At 44.1% G+C, this 18,105-nt stretch overlaps 1 long non-coding RNA gene across 1 annotated transcript; it reads right to left on the bottom strand.

Moving 5' to 3' along the window:
- Positions 1 to 5,560: 5,560 nt before the first annotated feature.
- Positions 5,561 to 10,094, bottom strand: LOC116665313. The gene is made up of 4 exons (XR_004321866.1): positions 9,851 to 10,094; positions 9,629 to 9,690; positions 9,299 to 9,389; positions 5,561 to 7,665 (listed from the first exon to the last, which is right to left on the bottom strand). It is a non-coding gene; the product is annotated as an uncharacterized LOC116665313 (long non-coding RNA).
- Positions 10,095 to 18,105: the final 8,011 nt, after the last annotated feature.

The following is an 18,105-nucleotide window of genomic DNA, read 5'->3' as shown; positions in this document are numbered from 1 at the left end:
AATATTGGAAGTTCTAGCTACAACAATCAGACAAGAAAAAGAAATAAAAGGAATCCAAATTGGAAAAGAAGAAGAAAGCTGTAACTGTTTGCAAATTACATGATACTATACACAGAAAATCCTAAAGATGCCACCAACATCTTAATATTCTTATGAAAATAGTTTTGACTGTATGACCTCCATTCTAGGGGCCCTGGACCACATTTTGAAAACCACCGTTACAGATAATGAAACAGACACTTGGTAGATAGTGACCAAATCAAGCACACAGAACAGGGCTCTGTACACCAGGGCCAGGCCAGTGTCCCAGTGAAATTCTATAGCCTTGTGTCCCCCCCCACCCCACCCCTTTTGCTGATGACAAAGAACAGTGGACCCTCTTGGACCCTTACCCTTCACCTACCTCCTCCCTCAGCTGCAGTGCTTGTGTGTGACTGAACAGCAGCCTTGGAATGCAGCTTCGCTCAAGCGCCTTGTTTCCTGACCTTGGAGGCAGGCATGTGACCACCTGCAGGGAGCCTAGCCCCAGCCTCCTCCTCAGGCCATGCTGGCAAGGTTTGTGGGAACTGGCTCTAGGGCAGAGGCTATTTGGAAATGGGATTTGGGGCCTGAGACTTTGAGAGGCTCCACTCAGCACCCTGCACAGTAGTAGAGCTTAGGAAAAGCATCCTGCTTGGTTAACAGAAGGGCTCAGCTGTTGCCCGTCAGAAGGGCTCATAGGTTGTGGGGTCAGTGGGATCCCAGGCAGGCTCATTCTGCCTCTTGCATCTCACTGACCTTCAGTATCACAGATCTCTGCCTCGAGTTGGCAGCATTATAACAGGGGAGAAGGCGGCATCTCTAAAGGTCTGGACCAAGACTGAGAGAAATGAGACAGTAGAGAAGTGGGATGGGAAGAGTCTACCTTGGACTGAATCTTACTTTGGTTGCTTGGCAGGCATTTGCTGACTTACACTTCACAACCACACTGTGAAGTGGCTATTATTATCTCCACTATACAGATGCGGGAAGTGAGGCTCAGAGAGGTTAGTTCACCTGCCCATGGTCACACAGCTAATATGTTGTGGAGCCACACTCTATTCTGTTTTACTCAATGCCCGTGGTCTTAACCATTCAGCATACTACCCAGGAGCCCTCACCTAGAAGGTTCCCTTTGAGTTTCACATCCCTGCCTTACCCAATTTGGGAAGGAACCATCCAGAAACACCTATCTCTTGTGAGATATGACAGGTAACAAATGTGATGGGGCAGAAGATGGGACATATGCTTTTCTTTGAAATCTTTATGAAGTTTTATTTTCAGGTAATTCTATACAAAATGAATTAGACCCAGTCTCACCACTTCCATTATCACCTCTGGGGAACTAAGGAATTTAGGTTCAGATCAGAGACATGACTGAGAAAACATTAAATTAACAAATCCTCAGGGTCTCTGGGACTATGGGCTCTAGGTTGCTGTGATGTCAGCAAATCACTGATGATTCTCTCTGTGACTTTTTTTTTTACACGTCATCTGCAAAAAATTTTGGACTAAAAGTTTTTTCTTTTTAAACAAAATAAAACAAAACAACAACAACAAAATTCCCCCAGTTAATCCCAAACTCCGTATTACATTCCAAATGTAATGTAAGTGGTAAGACTGAGTCTGCTTCATTTTGTATAGAATTACCTGCAGAAAGACTTCATTAAGAATTCAGTGGTGATTAGTGACATGTTGATTTTTTTTTTTTTTTTTTTTTTTTTGGCAGCAGAGTTGTTTTCTGACACACTTGTGCAGGAGGATGGCACAATCTTTCACATTATGTTTGGTTTTCACAGGATGTGCATAAACAAGGTCATTTTTTTTGCAAAAATATTCCAGGGCTTTATCAGTTTTCCCAAGAGCTTGAGCTCAATCCTTTGATATTTAAATGATCTCTTTTGAAGCACCTGTCTTGTCATCACCCACAGACTTTCTCTTCAATTTTTGGCTGGTGTAGTTTCCCCAAATTCTCATTTGTTAGTGGCTTCATGTGTCTGATTTAAGCAGTCTGCCAATAACACTTTCAACCACCTCACGAGAAGTTCGTATTTCCCAACAATAGCCATCTTTATATTTTTGAACAGGCACTTGCAAAACCGTTGACAAAGAGCACAACATTCTTACTTTAGGGGAGCTGGCTTGTGTAAAAAGTGGGGGAGGGATGGCTGAGGAGGTGTGACATAGAAAAGTGGTCAGTTCCTTTAGTGAATATCTTTGTTTTGTGATGACTTTTGCTTTCTCTGTGCAGCCTCACAAGTGAAACTTGGGTAGTGAATGCTCACATAACAAGGACCATGGGAAAGTACCCAGCTACATTTTTAGACAAGGAAGAGCAAACAGGTATCACCCTGTCTGTGTGCCAGCTCTAATTGGTTGCTAGTTTTTATCTAGAGAATTTTGTTAGGAAGGATTCTGAAGCTCTGTTTCAGTCTTACTAGGAAGTGTAGTACGACTGATTAATGGTGTCTGGTGAGGTGTGGGAGGGGTTGAGTGGCAGGCTGTGTGCTAACACAGCTCACACCAAATACTCAGCAACTGCCAATTTTTTTTCTCTCACAATGTGGCAATGTTGGGAGAGGTTTTTCTAAAAATGAAAAATTATGAATGTTACTCAGAAGTAGTTCACATCTGACAAAAGATAGGTAGAAACCAGAGTTGGCTGAAAATTTATGCCGGTGGCACCTGCTTGGCAGCTTGGCCAGCCAGATGGTAAATAAAGAGGCCTTTTGTTTATTGGGAATACTCACGACATTTTTGTTGTGATGATTTTTGCTTCTCTCTGCTGTCTTGCAGTTGTGGAAATGCAGATGTAAAACAAGGACATGAGATAAGGCAGAAATGTTACTTGTTATTCTAGCTCAGACTCTGGAGTCAGAGAGAGCTGGGTTTAACTCCAGCTTCAATACTTATTGAACTGTATTGGGAAAGTTACTAAATCTGTCAAGACCTCAGTTGCCTCATCTGCAAAATGGAAATAATAATAGTAGGCACCATGTTGGATTGTTAAGAGGACTGTGAGTGTGCGTGCAGCAATTTCCCTCTTCCTGCGATAGGGATAGCACGTATCTCCCCCAGGAGAGGGGAGTGATGCATAGTTAAGGGTAATGCCTGCAAAGTACTCAGAGTTTGAATGCCACCAAGCCCGCATATCAATGTCTTGCCCCTGGGGTCACCCAGACATCACTGAAGCCACAGAGAGAATTTAGAGATACAAATAAGGCGGGTGAGCCGGCAGAGCTACTGCTCAGGATTCTCAGCTGTCTCCTTCCTGCTTCTCTCCAGAAGTGTGTTTGTTATTCAAGCAATACTCTCATCTCCACTTATTATCTTAAAAGCGAATCAGATGATACCAGAAAATACAGCATTCTCAGCATGCCTAACCTTTGCTGCATTCTCTTAAATGCTATTGTTTGAGAGAAAGTTTTTTTTTTTTTAATTCAAGTCTATTCAATCTTTTAGTTTCAACCTTCTCTGTTTCACTCAAGCTAAGAGTATGCTTATTCTCCAGTCTGGGTGACTGGAATCTATGCTTGGTTTCATTTAAAAAAAAAAACAAAAAAAAAAAAGAGGAGGGAGGAGGGGGAATAGAGGGGTGGGGAGGGAGAAAGAGAGGTTATTTTATAGTCTAAAAGTCAATAGTATGTTTGTTTTACCATCTTGTTTTGAGATTTTTTCTTGTTGACATGAAGAGTTAGATTTTTCCAGGGTGAAAAATCAAATGACTCAGAAGCAAAGGTGAGTGAAAATCAAACAGGTCACAATTTAAAATATCAGTGATGACTTTTGCAGTCAGAAGGGTAGTAAGAGAAATGATGTGAACATTGATGACTCTCCTAACATTTAAATTGTCGATGATGATCCTTTGTAAATCTGGTTCACTTGTGATTTCATCTTAAAGTGTGGGAGCATCAATTACAGGCAGATTGGAAGGCACTGGGAGAGACTGTGTGCCTTCTGTGCATCAGGGTGATGATTTCAGGTTACCGTCTTCAGGGGTCTTAAGAGAGGTGGTGCTGGCATCTCCCATCCTGGGGCTCTGTCACTTTCTTGCTGGAGGATGTTGCGCCATAGCTCTGAAAGCTTTAGTCTCCTGGACTGTAACTCTGGGGTGATAGTGGCTACTATCAGTCAGGCCAGGCTAAGCTGCGCTGCTGTGCTTCCACTTAGCGATGAGTAATGGATTGTAATTAACACTCAGCGTTTTATGGTTTACTGTCTCCATTTCAGAAAATAAAAGGCTTGTCCAGGGTCACATGGCAATTGGGACAGCCAGGATTTAAGCACGGCTTTGAATGAACAAAATCCCTTTCTCAGTGAATCTTACAGGTAGGAAGCCTACGTACCATGAACAGTTACTGCTCAACGAGACTGAAAGCGAAGTAATTAGCTCGACTGCATAGTGCAGCTTCTTTGGAAAAGTAAGCAAAAGGAAAATTACTTCTATGCGTATACCGCCAAGCACAAGTTTCAGAAGAGGCCCATTACCCTTTGTTAAGTGGAAAAACACACATATATATGTTTTCTTTTACATTGCTTGGGGTTCCTTTGCATGAACTATAATCAGAGGGGCCTTGGCCTTCTGTGGGCAAAGGGTGAGAATGTAAGACGGCATCTAGAGGGAGAGGCACCTGTGTTGTCCTTTGAGTTGAGACGCTGAAGCCAGGCCCTCTTCCTCTGCCTCTTCATTACTGCCTACGCCACCTTGATGCAGCCCAGGGGCTGTTGCTAGATCTCCTGCCCAGTGAGTGGAAGTGGGCACTGAGCTGGCTGTAACCTCACTCTTTGTTTAAAGCCAGCCAGCACTTAGCTATCAGTCCATTTCAGCTCTTCTTTTTTTTTTTTTTAAATGATCTTAATTTTTATTTATTAAATCTTTCTTTCTGTCTGTCTGTCTTTTTTCTTCCTTCCTTCCTTTCTTTTCCTTTCTTTCTTCCTTTCTTTTTTCTTCCTTCCTTCCTTTCTTCTTTCTTCCTTTCTTCCTTTCTTTCTTGTACTGAGGATTGAACCTAGGACCTTGTACATGCAAGCACATGCTCTACTACTGAGCTATTACCCTTCACCCCTCCAGTTGCCTAACTTCCTCTAAAGCGGTGCTTTTCAAATTTTAATGTGCATGTGAAGCTTTCAGAGATCTTGTTCAAAGGCAGATTCCGGTTTGGTAGGTCTGGGCTAGGGTCTAACACTCTCTAGTTATAACAGGCTCCTGGGCAGTGCCAATGAAGCTGGTCCTCAGACGGCACTGATTACAAATAACATTTACCAGCTTTTTTGGCCAGGGCAAATGGAGCATCTTAAAGCCACATAGTTCTAAGAGATTTTTTTTAAAGTAATAGTAAAATAATAAACTCTGCCAACCATGCACAAATAGTTTATTTAATGGTCTGTTCTTTAAAAAATGCTCCTCCCATCCCCAGCAGGGTCCTGAGGACGCATTTAGGGTCACTCACCAGGCCACGATTTGTTGCTGGACTCTCTTGCCTGTGTTTTATTCACATCTGCTTGTATTAGCTTTTACTTAGTACTTCAAATGTGGGTTTCTCAGAGAGCAGTGTCTTTAGGTTTTTAAAAAAATTTTTTTATTGAAGTGTAGTTGATTTATGATGTTAGTTTCAGGTGTACAGCAAAGTGATCAGTTACACATATACATACATATATATTTTTTCTTTTCCGATTCTTTTCCATTATATGTTATTACAAGAAATTGAATATAGTTCCCTGTGCTCTACAGTAGGTCAGTGTCTCTAACTTGATCTCCAGATTAGCCATCAGCCACTGACGGAGGGCAGATGAGGCTGACATTCTCCTGTCTGTGCCCTGCAGTGGTAGTCTTGGCCTTGGTAGCTCTCTACAGTTGTGAACTTTGGCTTATAGAACCATGGTTTCCTGACCAGGGGCTTGGCAACCCCCCTCCTTGACATTGGTGACAAACTTCATCCTGCACTTGACAGTCCAGGACACATTGTCTTACAGCTTTCTCCATCTGGCTGTTTCTGCAAGTCAATGGGCTTTGGCTGCCACCAGGCACTCTGAAATGTTAGCTCAGTATTTTTCCTGTTTTCATTTCCTTTCCAGCAGATCTAAGCGACTCCTGGCCACTTCTGTCAGTCAGATAGGAGTGTCCCTTCATGGGGAGATATGGGAGGTTCAGTTCCTTCAAGAATTTTTTTTTTTAACCCAACCCCCGCCCCCATCCCCGCTGTGAACAGCTGAAAATGCAGCAAGATGCTGGAAGATCCTTAGAGAGAAATCTGCAATATGACTTTATGGACATTGTCCAAGTATCCTTACTGAGTCTCCAAGCCATGATCAGTACCTTCCCACCACTGTTCAGATGATACCCACTGCACAGATTTGGGAAGCTCTGTGGGTCTCAGCACTGTACAGCCCAGGGGATGGAGAAGGAAGGCATCAGGTAAACTCCCCATTTGGTCTTTAAGGCCCTCACACGACACTGGGCGCCCTGGTCACCACCGACCCTGGAGATGGGTCTGTGGAGGGCCTTCCTGTAGGTCAGTAGCATCACTGGATGGACTGGTGCAGGGACAAGGCAATTAAAAAAGAGCTTCCCGTCAATCACCAATACCTGTCACTTCTTCACAATGCTTTCTGTGTGCAGTCTCTCCCCTCTTATCCTGCTGCCGGCCCCACCTTGGTTCAGCCCTCCTCCCTGTGCCCCTCTTTCCATGCCTTGAGCCCTGCAGCCCCTCAGCACATGCCTGCAAGAAAAATCTCCTCAAAGTCCTGCTGTCCTTGTGCTTCTTCTCTGCTTGGAAACCAGAAATAGCTCCACACTGCCGTGGAGATGGAGCATGACTTCATCCGGCCACGTCAGGGGGCTCTGCAGTTGGAGCTCCCCATTGGTCAGCCTCTCTGCCCACCACTTGCGGGGTCCACCCAGGTCCGCCTCTTCTCTGAGCTCCCTGCCCCTCTGCGGCTGGGCTTCAGGACTCCCTCTGCCCAATTTTGTTCTTTGGGTGCCTTCAAAGCACCCTGTCCTTTCCCTTCCTAGTACCTGGCACAGTGGTCATGAAAGAATTGATTGTGTAATTATTGTCTGTCTTCCTCCACACACTCAAGCCCTGTGAGGGGGGCACTGTGTCAGTCTGCCAGGCTGCCATGACCAAACACCACAGACTAGGGGGCTACACAACAGACGTTTATTTTCTTACACTTCTGGAGGCTGGGAGTCCAAGACCAAGGTGTTGGCCAGTTTGGCTTCTCCTGAGGCCTCCCTCCTTGGCTGGCACATGGCTGCCTTCTCCCTGTATCCTCACATAGTCTTCCTTCTGTGCACCTGCATTCCTGCTGTCTCCCTGTGTATCCAAGTTTCTTCTTGTACGAGTTATCGAATGCAAGTTCACATGCCCCATGAAGAGCTGAGTCCAAGCAAACAGAGACGTCGGAATTTGGAGCCGAGAAAGTTTATTAGAGGGCCAAGCAGGCAGAACGGTGTCTCATGCTCAAAGCCCCCAAACTCCTGGATGATTTTCAGGGAGAAGTTTTTACAGGCAAAATGTGGAGTGAGGGCTGCAGGTTGCGTGACTTTCTTCTGATTGGTTGCTGTGAGGTCACAGGGTGGTGCTCCAGGAATCTTGTGCTCAGCCTGAAGTTGTCATCCTCCACCTGGGCAGGGGGCCTTAGTTCCTGCAGAAGAACTCAAAGATACTGTTATGTATATCCCTTCAGGAAGAACCCAGGATCCTGCTTTAGTTGCTGCACTAGCATTTCTTGATTGCTCCTCCTGTTTCTTTTTCTTTAATACTTCTTTTTTTTTTTTTTTTTGGTTTTATTTACTCTTTTTTTTGGAGGGGGGAGGTAATTAGGTTTGTTTGTTTGTTTGTTTGTTTGTTTGTTTGTTTGTTTTGATGGAGGTGCTGGGGATTGAACCCAGGACCTCGTATGTGCTAAACACGTGCTATACTCTTCTCCCTTTCCCCAGCTCCTCTTTTCTTTCTGCATTCCTTTACTTCTCTGACTAGTAACTGTCTGAATCTGCTCTTTGGTATTCAGGAAGGTTGAGGAGGCTGAAGGCTTTTTCCTGCCAATAAGAAGTGGAAAGGCTTTTGTGCCCAGGAGGGCCCCAGAGGGTCCTGCTGGGTTTTATAAGGACACTAGTCAGATTGGCTGAGGACCCACCCAATGGCCTCATTTTAATGTAATCGCCTCTTTAAAGGCTTTATTTCTAAATACAGTCACGTTCTGAGTTACTGAGTCCATTCCAAGAGTTCAACATATGAATTTGAGGGAACATAGCCTGTAACAGGCACTACCTTTCTCACTCATGTGTCCCCAACTCCTAACTCCATGTCTGGTTTCTGGAAGGCAAGACTCTACATGGATTTGTGGCTGGAATGATTATATGAAAGAAGTTACTGTCTGTCCCTGCAGTGTCCTGCCCCTCACCCACCCATCATTTGAGGCCTGGGTCCAGTCCTGTCCAACCTGACAGGCCTCCCCAAACCTGGCTGACTTCTCTGAACTTCTCGACGCTGTGCACAGGTCCTGTTGCTGACCCTTTCAGGGGTTTTATCTGTGACCCCTTATTTGGAGTGGATGCCTGGAGCTGCGCCTCCAACGGACCAGGCACAGAGAGGCTGCTCCCTTCTCCCAAGCGAACGTGTAGGTGATTTTCCCTTAGGAACCATCTGGGTCTTCCATGTCATTGAAATTGTCATTGAAGAGGTCCTTGAGGGAGCTCCAGCCAGTCCAGGAGAAGGGCCCACTCGCACCCACCCAGCCTCCCAGCACAGAGCTAGAAGAGAATTGGGGGGTTTGGGTACTTTAACCAATACACCGTGTTTTCTTTGTTCTGGATCTCATCTCAGACCAAGATGGGAAATACCATCTACTCATCAGCCTTTCCCAATAACAGACTGATACACTTTACTACCTCAAAGCATCTCAAGTCTGTGTGGATTTTGCTTTGTTTCCATTCCATTCTTCTCTTGCCAGCCCTGGGAGTGTCTCCTGGGACTTAAAGAGTTAAGGTTGATTATGCCTTGTACACATTCCCCAGCAACTTAATTATTGACCCAGCTTGTAAATCATTCATAGCTTTCCAGAGGGATCCGTATACCTCTGCTGGCAGCAAACAGTACCCTTGGCTATTTGTGGAATGGAGGTAGGGGTCAGGCAGGGTGTGAAAAATTAAAAAGAACAACACTTCCTTTCCTCCCTGAACTTTAATTGCCTCTTTAAGTAAGGCCAGTGCTTTCTTCCTTTGCCACCTGCTCAGAGGACCTCAGTTAAGTGCCCCAAGAGCTTTAGTTTCACTCACCATTCTCTATGCCATGCCACCCGCAGGACACCAGGTGACTTCTATGTCATCCAGGAGTGAAGTGGCTGGGACATTATCTTGCCTGGAGTCCCTGTGGGTTACAGCCAGGGCTTTAGGAATGTAACATCTTAACAGTTGAGTAGCTCTTCTAGTCGTATCGCTTCCGGGCTGGCTAAGAAGTAACGGCATTCAGCTGGCCTGTCAGTGAGGCAGTTAGGCGGGTTTGTGGTTAACCAAGGCCACACACCCAGTAGGCAACAAGATGGGGTTTACACCGCAGGGCTGGAGGGGGCACCTCTGTGGTGTCATGTATCAGCCAGGCCTACTCACTTTCAAAGGAGAGGAGCGGTCCCATCAGGTCTCACGGCTGGCGATGGGTTCAGCTTCAATGCCTGTGAAAACAGACACCAGAATAATCAAAGCGCTGCATTCCTGTGTCTAAATAGCTAATCACCACTCCTTTCAAGGAGCAGAAACCACAGGTGACAGTCAAGCCCTTAGCTGTATGGTTCATTTGCCCCAAGTTCTGTGGCTCTCAGAGCTGAAAGCAACCTTAGGGACGTCTCCATCCATCTCACAGACAAGGAAATGGAGGCTGGAACGTGTCCTGGATTGTTTCAGGTCATCACGATGGAGTTATCTGGAACAGGTCTGTGGTCTTCTGTTCCAGTGCTTCGTCCCAATATTCCATGAGCAGTTTTTCTCAAATGGGTTAGATAAGTCTTCTTTCCTTAAGAGTTGCAATTAATGCAAGCTGAAAGTCAGCCTCCGCCATTCAACCTAGAAAAGAAATGAATGGCAAGAGGCTTTTCAAGGTAAACAGTCGAATATTTAAAATGCCAAAAGATGATGTCATAATTTGCCCTGGCTAGAGACAAATCTTTCTCCACTTGCTCAGTGAATGCAGTCTGGTTCCCAGTCAGCTCCAGCCAAGCGTGTGAGGAGGCACATTCCCCCTCGGGGGAAACCACTGCAACAGTTGGGCTGCTACTTTGTGCTTTAGAATTTCTTCTTTGTTTCCCTTAGATGTGCAGTGGCGCATTGGTGTGGGGTGGGGAAGGCTCCGGGAGAAGAGATCTGCTGGGAATTTTTAACAGGCTTTGAGTGTTTTACAAGCATTTAAAAAAATATTTAATTCATTTATTATTGTATTATTTAATTATTTTATTTTGGCAGGTGGGAGGGGGGTTTATTTATTTTTAGAGGAGGCACTGGGGATTGAACCCAGGACCTCATGCATGCTAAGCATGCGCTCTACCACTTGAGCTTTACACACACACACACACACCCCCCCCCCCGTTTTACAAGCATTTTTGCCAGCCGCACTACAAGGTGCGGCATTGTGATGGCTTGTCCCTTTATAGAAGCTTCTAAGAGCCCAAGATTCAAAATTAGACTTGGCAGGCAGGCAGCTCTCAAAACCTTGTTAGTAACCAGCCACCGCCTTCTCACCAACCTCATTCTTTTCACCTTTGGAGACCATGTGGTAGAGCCAAGCAAATCCTTTTTCTAAAGTCTGCTGTCGCTTGTTACCACTTTTGGTTGGTTGCTTTTCATAGATTAATTAACTCATTAAATATTGATAAAAATCCTACAAGGTGGATTTTCTCATCCCCAAATTTTCAGATGAGCAAACTGAAGCTCTGAGTGGGTAAGTGGTTTCCCCAAGAAAATAAATAGCAGCACCACTAGGGCTGCCTTTAGCCTACGATGCCTCTTTCACAAAGTGCAGTGTCCCCTCGTTGAAAACAAAACCCCAAAACTTTTGACCTTAATATAGACCTCTGCTTAGATAGGCAGGCAGAGAATGTTGCTGACTGTCAAGAGAATCCACACTGTGTGATTTTAGAGTCCTGTGTCTGTAAGTTGTGTGTGCGTGTGTGTGTGTGTGTGATGGACTGACTGGTTACCCCTAAAATCCATATGCTGAAATCCTAACCCCAATATGATGACATTAGGAGGTGAGGCCTTTGGGAGGGTGTTTGGGTCATAAGGGTGGAGCCCTCATGAATGGGATTGGTGCCCATATAAAAAGACACATGAGAGAACTTGCTTCTTTCTTTCTCTTTGCCATGTGAGGACCCAGGGAGAAGGTGGCCATAACCAGGAAGAAGGTTCTTCTCAGAACCTGACCCTGCTGGCACTTTGATCTTGAATATGTAGCCTCTAGAACTGTGAGAAATAAATATTTCTACTGTTTGAGACACCTAGCCTATGACAATTTGTTATAGCAGCTCGTGCAGACTAAAACTGCACTGTAGTGCGTCACCACTCTCCTGCCAGCATCAAGTCCTTGTCTCTTGAGGATGAAGTCACTGGCTGGGCTGCAGGGCTCTTCAGCTTTTTTGCAGGGCAGAGCTGTGGGCCCTTGAAGCACAACGCTGGGCTGAGTTGTTTGGGAGTTAGGTTGCAGTTGGGGGCATTTTATTTGCTTCCAAAGGCTGCACATCTTGCCCTGGCTTAGCAGTTCACAGAGGGAAGTGTGAGTTCTGTGTAAGGGAGGCCTTTACCCACACTCAGGTGAAGGAAGCTGCCTGAATGCCCATTGGAAATGCCACTTCAGACATAGGTTCCTGCTATTCTTTCTCTCCACACCTTTCTGGCTTCCAGTAATTTGTGGGGGCCCCAACCCTCTGAGAGAGGAGAGTTGGCCTCTCTCCTCTGCCAGTTTTGATGCCTCTGCTAAGCTGAGCAATTGAGATCAGCAGACCTCATTCCTCAAGGGGTCCCTCCCCAGACCCAACCTGGATCAAGGAAGTAAAATCCTGCCCCAGTGTGTGTGCACAATAAGAAGATTCTACTTGAAATTTTGATTTAAAACATTATAAAATTGGTTTCACAAATGTTGGAACATTGGTTTGGCTCTAAAAGCTGGCATAGTACCTGGGATTTACGAGAGATAAATTACATGATGTTTTCCCCTGTTCAGTTTAGGGTGTAGCCTTTATGTGAGGGAGAACATTGTTTTATCTGACCTTCTTCAAGTTAATTTGTCTCTATTATTCACATTGTTAAAGGTAAGAGAGATAATTGGATGTATCTATATATCTATATCTGTATATCTATATATCAGCATTTATAGTTTATTATTGTTATTTTTATATGGTGCACTTATTAAGACGAGTTTTATGTAGCCCCCTCTTAATTTTCGAAGCATGAGCTGTTTAACATCTTATATTCACTTTCTTACAATAAAGAAATAATACATCAACCAACAGAGATGATTGTAAGATACACTTTTTATGAATGTGTGGCCCGGGATTCATTTCTATCTCAGAATTGGGTTCCCCACCCTGATCTCAGTATGAATTAAGTTCTCTTATCTCTCTTTGGCAGGGAGGATGTTCAGTGGAATCAAGATTGTTCTGCAACCTCCCTCCCTTTCCCAGATAACAAAAATAATGCTGTCATGCCTGTCCAATTTCCTCCCTCCTTCCCTTCCTAAATGGGGAGTGGCTTTATTCCTTTTTTAATTACTGGAGAAGGGGTTGTATCAAAGTACACAATCAAGAGACAGAAAAAGAGAGGAAGGAAAGAGAGGGAAGACCCAAGTGTGGGACTCGGTTTGGAAAAAGGCATGGGGAAATTGCGGCCAGAGATGCTTCAGAACAAGTGCAGCCTGCTATGAGTGACACGGGTAGATAAATGTTGCAGTGTGCTGTATATTGGCCTTCTCTTCATGGTTTCCAAGAACCTCAGCTAAAGAATGTGAGTCTTTGAAATTCCTTCTTATGATGGACTGTATTTCTTTGACACCATTCTGAAACTGAACCACATGGATCTCGGCTTCATATAGGTTATATGCGAAAAAATATTCCTGCGTCTCCTCCATTTCTAAGGCTTCCTAGCACTTAGCTCCACTTCAGAGGCACAATACTATGATCTCACCGCTTCATGATTTGACTATCCTGAGGTGGATCACAGTCCTTTGGACGGGTCTACAAGAAGTCTAGATAGAGTTCAACTCTACTTTAACTAATCTGATGAATCTGAGAGGTATTGTTTTAGTACCATGAGTGAGAAAATTTCTGATCAGAGAATTTTAGATAGTGAGGATCTGTGGAACTTACTCCAAACGTATCGACTAGAATTATATTTGTTAGATAATAAACGTAGTCAAAACAGGTTTTCAGAGGGAACAGTGATTTTGCTGGTGTCCTTACAAATTGTGTGCGTGTCTGTGTTTTATAGAGAAATCTCCATTGCCATAAGGAGTCAGAAAGATACAGTGCTATATTTATTTATAACAGAAATATCTTCAGCGATTTTTTCCCTGTGTGTTTTACTAGAGAAGTTGTTCACAGATGCATTCTTAGGACATGTTCACCAGCTCAGCCTGTCAAGAGCACTCATGGGAGTTCAGAAAACATGTGTGCTTCCTGGAACTGCCAAGAGCCTCAGAACTGGGACTTGTCTCTCATCTCTGTGGAAATGGTGTGCTCTTTTTTTTGTTGGGGGGGCAACTAGGCTTGTTTGTTTGTCTGTTCGTTTATGGGGGTTCTGGGGATTGAACCCAGGACCTCACACTGCTGAGCTCTACCCTCCCCACCCCCAGGAATGACGTGCTCTCAATCTGGAGGCAACAGACTAAGATTTGATGTTCGTCTAGTTTTCCCTCTTTTTTACTGTTCAGGTGTTTGTCACCCCAGCAAGAAGTTTATGAAAGACAAGTTTTAAGTGTTCAATGAACTGGAGGCTTATTTTTGGTGGTTACAGTTTCCCTGGTTCTTTTTAGAACAGAACATTGAAACTTGCCTGTATTCCCTCCCTACTGTTTTTCTCTTCATTATTTTAATCGTTTAACTGATTTTTGTCTACATAAGGCCTCACATTCCAATTCTCTGGCTTTCTCCATTATCCAAAGCATTTTCCCTTCCTACCTTCCCAGCTCAGCTCCTGGACCATGACATATAGCTGTGGTTAAGCTAAATTTGTGCCAGTCCTACAAAGGTCATCTAATCTAGGAGGACTCCCCTGATTACCTTGGGTTGGATAGAATGAAGTATGATTTCCTCAAAGCTTTTTGGATGCTTACTTTGTATTTCTGTAAGTGGCTTAACTCCACTTCCAGGATGTTGGGTCCTGCATGTGATGTCCAGATACCAACACCTCCTTCTCACTGGGTGGCACCATCCAGGTCATCAAAGGTAGGAAGATGACTTTGGTAGGAGCTGGGGCTGTGGGCTTCTGCCAAAGTCCCAGGAGGTTCAGGGTCTGAAAAGCCAAGTCAAGCCAGAGTCCATAGGGCTCTGAAGTCCAGATACCAGGATGCACACAGATGAATGTGACATTTAGGTGTCCTAAGGCAGGGATCTGAGTTAGGACCTCAGAACCCAGAGTTTCGAGTTTGAGAGATAACATCAAAGTGATAGAAGATTGAGGTCAAGTCTAGGGTGGGAGGAAGGAAAATACCTAAGCAAAATTTTTGACCCATAGCTAGTATGTGAGTGTGGCTGGGGCGTGGTGTGTGGGGCAGACTTACCTGAGAGGTAAATAAAACAGAATTTGTCAAGTAAAGAATGATTAAGCATTTGTAAAGATGCTTCCTGTTTGAAGAACAGGTAGGATATTTGAGTGTCAGAGTAGAAGGGCCGGGTGTTGCCTAGAATTTGTTGTTCAGGGTAGAGAATATATATATTCATGCATCTCCACAGGGCATTTTAATTTCTTGCTCATCTTGCATCACTCCAATCAATATACAGTTAACACTTGATCTTCTGTTGTCAATAGATTCCCAGTTCTGCCAGTTATACCTTCTCTGAGAGGTAATCAGCACATAATTCTGTATCAGTTGGGGTTTGATCAAAGATGCGGAAGCACTTGAGGGATATGGAATAATGGGGACAGAGGGCCAATCTTTGGACCAGTATTTATTTTGCACTGAGGGAGCTGCCTGTCTATACTGTTGGCCCTGCATCTAGAGTCGAGGCTGACGTCACTATAGATCAGCCAGATGGGCAGTTGAGAAGGGAGTTAGGAATGAATAAGACCAGGACCAACAGACACTGCAAAGACAAACTGGAACTTGCCACCCCCAGCCTTCATTCCAAGGTGACCTGCAGGAGAAGCTGGCACTCTTTGTGACAGACGCCTACACCTGGCCCAGGACACAGAGAAACTGGCAGGAGCTGGAGGAACCGTGGGCTGGGTGTTGCCTCACACTAACAAAGCCAAGCCAGCAGGTCAGTGACAATATTCACTGACAACCATGGTGCCTGCTACCCTGTGGGTACTTCCAGGGAGTGAAACCATGGTCACTCCTTCATGTCCACCTTCCAAATCTGATGCAAAACATCTCCTGTGGCCAATGCAAACCTGAAACTGTACAGGGAAGGGAATTCTTGGAAACATAGCTCCAGCTCAGCTCGGTTCACGTGGTACAGAGCCACCGCAGTCCGTGCCTCGTCAGCTTGGCATCCACAACACTCTTCTTTGACTCCTGTTCTACTTCCAGATAAAGACAATAGCAACATTGTGCTTTTGCCTAACACGGTGCAGTTACTCTTCTACCACCTAAAACATGCTGCCCTCTCCCGCAAAGAGGTTCTAGAGTCCTTGTATCTATTTTTGGGTGATGTTAATTCCTATCCTAGCTAGTCACGCTCCCCTGTTGCTCTTCTGTAACTTAACTACTGAGGTATACAGCTAATTACCATGAACATGTCTTGTATGAGATGGGAGGGCAATGAGAGGGAGGATAATTATCTTCTTTAGACAATCAAACATGTTTGACCAAAGCTAGACTCAGTAAAACCTGTATATTTGGAATGAGATGATGGATCCCATTCAACTGGTGAAAGAGTCCCTGGGCTTGAGTTGGCTGCTTCATCTCTTTTTAATACTGTCAGATTTATCCTGAGAGGAGTGGGGCTCCTAGCCAAGCCTAAACTGTGGCTCTGCAACTTAGCCCAGTGGGATCTGATGAACTTGTGTGCAGGGAAAGCCCTCAGGCATCTACTTACCCAGACAATGTGAACGCTAGCTTTGAACAGAGTCCCTTAGGGGACAGAGGTGGAGACAAGGGCAGTGCCTGACCAGCCCAGCACTGGGGCTTAGAACTGACCTGCAAAGACAAGGGAGCAGCAGTCAGAATGGGTGAGGGTGTATGGTTCTGGCAGAGACTGTCCTGCTCTGGCCAGTACACAACTGGCCGAGTGTGACACAGAGCTGGAGAGTGGGCAGTCTTTCCATTTCTTAGGGCTCATCCTATCTCTGTCCATCCTATTGCTGCCCCATTTGACATATCTAAGCTCTGTAGGCTTTGAGGTGTCCTGGAGGCAGCGTCCTGAGCAGTAGGGCATTGACCTGGGGACAGCGATGGCAGAAGGGATGGCAGCGGGCTCCCTCCAGGGGGCCTGTAGGAAGTGCCGGCACCAAGCAGGCTGGCCTGGGGAAACATGTATGAGGTTTCTGTTTGAGGCACCTCCTGGGGACTCAAAAATAAGTGGAATCAGAGGTTAGGAATGGGGCAAGGAGGGAGGTGGAGTAGCACAAGGATCTTTTTGAAGATGAACAGTTCTGTATCTTGATTGTGGTGGTGGTTACATGAATCTACACAGGTGATACAATTGCATAAAACTACACACATACACACACACACACACACACACACACACACACAGGAGTACACGTAAAACTGGTGAAATGCATGGATTGTAGCAATGTCAGTGTCCTGGATTTGTATAAGATATTACCACTGAGGGAAACTTAAGAGGACACAGGATCTTTCTGAACTATTTTTGCAGCCTCCTATGAATCTATAATTATTTCAAAATAAAAAGTATATCGTAAAAAAAACAAAACTTGTAGAAATAATTGAATTGGAATATTTAGGTCTGGGCCTGGGCGTTGGTTTTTGTTTTTGTTTTAAAGCTTACCAGATGATTCTAATTGAAGCAGGATTAAAAATCATCACTTTATTGTGGAAACCCTGTAGGTCAAATTTTTGAATTCTAGTAAGGACATGTGATGCATATACCACATATTATATAATATCTCTAGGTGATACTGGGGCAGCATCCTATAATCAAATGTATTCATATTTCTTCAGCAAAATGTATGACTATCTACGTCAAGTGAGATAAATAAGAGCAATAAAACTGGTAGAGACTTTGCAGCAAGTGCCCAGTTCTTTCCTTTATGCTAGGAGGGTGGGTAGGGAAGGCAGAAGAGCTGTACTGCTGTAATTTGGGCAAAATGGTTGATTTTATTTGACTCACAGGTTGCTATGAGACCTGAGGAAATATGGGAACCAACTAGAGAAGCACATACAGATTTATGTATAAAAGTGTCCACATTAAAATTGGGAATAATTAGAAGCAGTCTAAATATACAACTATATGAAAATGGTTATATAAATTAAGTTATAGATTTATTGTAGACTATTATACTAGCATAAACATTGTGTTTTAAAAGAATAATGATATGGAAATTTTTTATTATTGAATATTCAGTGAAAATGGACTTATTTTGATAAGTAAAATTTTTAAACAGAAAAGATAGCAGTAAGTCAGTATTTATTAATAGTATCTCTGATGGTAAGCATACAATTTTTATTTCTTCTTTTATACTTTTTATTTTAAAATGTCCTACAGTAAACAAGTTGACTTACTGTTAGAAATAAATGTTATGAATTTTAAAATATACCAAGAAATGTTAGTGTGCAAATATGCAGATAGCTAAATTACAGTTGGTAATTTTCTTAAGTTCTGCCTTGAGGCCATCAAAGTATTTAATTAATAAGTTATAAGAGTTCTTGGGAACACTACTTAATGGAAATCTACATTGAAATGATAGCAATAGAGAAA

The sequence above is a fragment of the Camelus ferus genome, chromosome 8 (genome assembly GCF_009834535.1).
Source record: "Camelus ferus isolate YT-003-E chromosome 8, BCGSAC_Cfer_1.0, whole genome shotgun sequence".
NCBI lineage: Eukaryota > Metazoa > Chordata > Mammalia > Artiodactyla > Camelidae > Camelus > Camelus ferus.
This window is presented reverse-complemented; position numbering and strand designations above follow the sequence as displayed.